The sequence below is a fragment of the Zalophus californianus genome, chromosome 2 (assembly GCF_009762305.2).
Source record: "Zalophus californianus isolate mZalCal1 chromosome 2, mZalCal1.pri.v2, whole genome shotgun sequence".
NCBI lineage: Eukaryota > Metazoa > Chordata > Mammalia > Carnivora > Otariidae > Zalophus > Zalophus californianus.
The window spans coordinates 149,103,041-149,107,140 of NC_045596.1; the positions used below are offsets into that span (position 1 = coordinate 149,103,041).

The 4,100-nt window shown below is 42.7% G+C and overlaps 1 pseudogene; it reads left to right on the forward strand.

The window, feature by feature from the left end:
* Positions 1-651: 651 nt before the first annotated feature.
* LOC113924966 lies at positions 652-3,285 on the forward strand (annotated as a pseudogene).
* The last annotated feature ends 815 nt before the right edge of the window (positions 3,286-4,100 follow it).

The following is a 4,100-nucleotide window of genomic DNA, read 5'->3' on the forward strand; positions in this document are numbered from 1 at the left end:
CCCCATTAATTACATTGTTTGGAATCTTCTCAAGTGTTTTTATAGAGATGACTTCAGCCAAACAAATATAAACAAAACAAAACAAAAATCTTTATGTTGCCAGAAGTGGCTTTTGTATTTTAGCTGATTTGCTTACTGCTCTTGATTCATAAGAGCAGCTTTATCATGTCTCTACTTGCAATGACTTGAGATTTAGCACACTGACATATACTCATGAAAGAAACAGTCTATATGTTCCTAATGGCATCTCCTGATTTATATGTTATCTTAGTTTTCTCATCATATTTAAAGAGACATAGCTTGGGGCGCCTGGGTGGCTCAGTCAGTTAAGTATCTGCCTTCGGCTCAGGTCATGATCCCAGGGTCCTGGGATTGAGCCCCACATCGGGCTCCCTGTTCAGTGAGAAGTTTGCTTCTCCCTCTGCTCCTCTCTCTCTCTCTGTCAAATATATAAATAAAATATTTTTTTAAAAGATACATAGTTTCTGGCGCCGGGCCGGTGGGGGCGGCTCACGCAGATCGCCCGGCCGGGAGCCGCGCTGGTGGATGGTGGCTGGCGGCTGCCTGGTCGGAGCTGCGGGCCAGGAGCCGCCTGGGGCTCTGGGTAAGCGAAGCGCCGCGCAATGCGGAGCCCACCGACCACTGGGAGCCATGGAAATCGGCCTCGAGATCAGCCGCAAGATTCGGAGTGCCATTAAGGGGAAATTGTAAGAATTAGGAGCTTATGTTGATGAAGAACTTCCTGATTACATTGTGGTGATGGTGGCCAACAAGAAAAGTCAGGACCAAATGACAGAGGACCTGTCCCTGTTTCTAGGGAACAACACAATTTGATTCACCGTATGGCTTCATGGTGTGTTAGATAAACTTCGCTCTGTTACAACTGACCTTTCCAGTCTTAAGTCTTCTGATACTAACATCTTTTTTTTTTTTTAAAGATTTTATTTATTTATTTGAGAGAGAGAGAGAGAGAGAGAAACAGCATGAGAGGGGAGAAGGTCAGAGGGAGAAGCAGGCTCCCCGCTGAGCCGGGAGCCCGATGTGGGACTCGATCCCGGGACTCCGGGATCATGACCTGAGCCGAAGGCAGTCGCCTAACCAACTGAGCCACCCAGGCGCCCCTGATACTAACATCTTTGATAGTAATGTGTCTTCAAACAAGAGCTGTTTCGGTGGGGGAGGTGAGAGAAGGCATGAAGCCCCAGTACCACCTCTTGCGGTTGCTAGCACTAGACCTGAAAAAAGAGATTCCAGGGTTTCTACTAGTTCACAGGAGCAAAAAACCACTACTGTCAGACAGACTTACGATGATGGAGCTGCAACCCGACTAATGTCAACTGTGAAGCCTCTGAGGGAGCCAGCACCCTCTGAAGATGTGATTGATATTAAGCCAGAACCAGATGATCTCATTGATGAAGACCTCAATTTTATGCAGAAGAATCCCTTATCTCAGAAAAAAACCTACAGTGACACTTGCATATGGTTCTTCTCGCCCTTCTATTGAAATTTATCGACCGCCTGCAAGTGGAAATGCAGATAGTGGTGCTCATTTAAACAGGTTGCAATTTCAGCAGCAGCCAAACAGTATTCATGCTGCCAAGCAACCTGATGTACAGAACAGCCGGGTATATGAAACAGGACGTTAGTGTGAACCAGAAATGCTTAACAGCTTAGAAGAGACTTATAGTCCTTTTTTTCAGAAACAACTCAGGAAAAGTGAGTACTGAGGAAGAAAACTTTTGGAAGAGAAATTTGCCTGTGATAAGTTCAGTTGTTAAAGTAAAAAAATTCACTCATGATGGAGAAGAGCAGGAGGAAGATGATGACTGTGGGTCTCATACAGGAAGCATCTCCAGCAGTGTGTCAATGCCAGCAAAGCCTGAAAGGAGACCTTCACTTCTACCTTCTAAACAAGCTAACAAGAATCTAATTTTGAAGGCTATATCTGAAGCTCAAGAATCTGTAACAAAAACAACTAACTATTCTACAGTCTCACAGAAACAGACACTTCCAGTTGCTCCCAGAACTCGAAATTCTCAAAAAGAATTGCTGGCAGAAATGGTCCAAGGGCAAAGCAGGGCCCCCAGAATAAGTACCCCCATTAAAGAAGAGGAAACAAAGGGAGATAATATAGAAAAAAGCCAAGGAACTCAACAGAGGCAGTTGTTATCCAGACTGCAAATTGACCCAGTAATGGCAGAAACTCTACAGATCAGTCAAGATTACTATGACATGGAATCCACGGTCCATGCAGACACAAGATCATTTATTCTGAAGAAGCTGAAGCTGTCTGAGGAGATAGTAGTGGCACCAAACCAAGAGTCGGGGATGAAGACTGCAGGTACCCTTTGGGTACTTTCAGGACACCTTATGCAGACATGGGATCTTGTACAACCAGATAAACCTGCAAGTCCCAAGTTTATAGTGACGCTGGATGGTGTCCCCAGACCCCCAGGATACATGTCAGATCAAGAGGAGGACATGTGCTTTGAAGGAGTGAAACCTGTAAACCAAACTGCAGCCTCAAACAAGGGACTCAGAGGTCTCCTCCACCCACAGCACTTGCAGTTGATGAGCAGGCAGCTCAATGACCCAAATGGTAGCTTTTCAAATGCTGAGATGAGTGAACTGAGTGTGGTCCAGAAACCAGAAAAACTTTTGGAGCGTTGCAAGTACTGGCCTGCCTGTAAAAATGGGGATGAGTGCGCTTACCATCATCCTGTTTCACCTTGCAAAGCCTTCCCAATTGTAAATTTGCTGAAAAATGTTTGTTTGTTCATCCAAATTGTAAATATGATGCAAAATGTACTAAACCAGATTGTCCCTTCACTCATATGAGTAGAATTCCAGTACTGCCTCCAAACCCAGCAATTGCAACACCAGCCTCACCTTCTAGTAGTCCACTGTGCCGTTATTTCCCTGCTCGTAAGAAAATGGAATGTCCCGGGCGCCTGGGTGGCTCAGTTGGTTAAGCAACTGCCTTCGGCTCAGGTCATGATCCTGGAGTCCCGGGATCGATCCCACATCGGGCTCCCTGCTCAGCAGGGAGTTGGCTTTTCCCTCTGACCCTCTTCCCTCTCGTGCTATCTCTCATTCTCTCTCTCTCAAATAAACAAATAAAATCTTAAAAAAAAAAGAAAGAAAGTGGAATGTCCCTTCTATCATCCAAAACACTGCAGATTTAACACTCAGTGTACAAGATCTGACTGCACATTGTATCATCCTACCATTACTGTGCCATCACGACATGCCTTGAAATGGATTCGACCTCAAACCAGTGAATGACAGTCCTACTTGGCAGAAGATTGTGGAGTTTCCATCTCCTGGCAAAAATACTCTGCAGAACTTGTCAAACCTTTGAAGCTTGGAATATATTGCTTTCATAATAGGAAGTTTATTGCCTATCTGAAGTGTCTAATTTTTCAAGTTTGTAAGTTTATGAAGTGGTTTTAACATTCAGTATTTTTTGTTGTTTGTTTTGACTATGAGAAGACCGTTTAAGGAAAAGATACATAGTTTCTATTTCATGAGGGCAAAGCTTGTTTGAATTTATGGGCTCAAACAAGTTTACTTCTATTCTCTGAGACCAGCACAGAATCTCAGTATTCCTACATGGTAGAAGATAAACAACAATTTGATACATTAGAAAAAATACTATTCAGTAAGTCATTTGCCACCGGCAAACCCATTTCAGGCTTATGACCTCCAGAACAGTAAAATTAAAAAAAAAAAAGTGTGTTATTTTAAGTCACTAAATTTGTAAAATTTATTTGCAGCAATAGAAAACTATTATAAGTATATTGCGTAAATATCATTTTACTATTGAAAGCCAGGAACTACGGATTTTCCTGCAAATTATGGCATTTAAAGTTGTTAATTTTATATAAATTTTATGTACATGAATTCCAAAGAGTTTCCAGGTTTTCCTGACTCAGATAGCCACAAATAAATGTTTTATAAAAACCGTTCATTATACATATAAAAATATCTGAATAAGTTATCTTTCTACTTAGAAGTTATCCAGCTTAAGAAGAGAACACAGGTAGGGGTTCCTGGATGGCTTTGGTTTGAGCATCTGATTCCTGATTTCGGCTCAGATC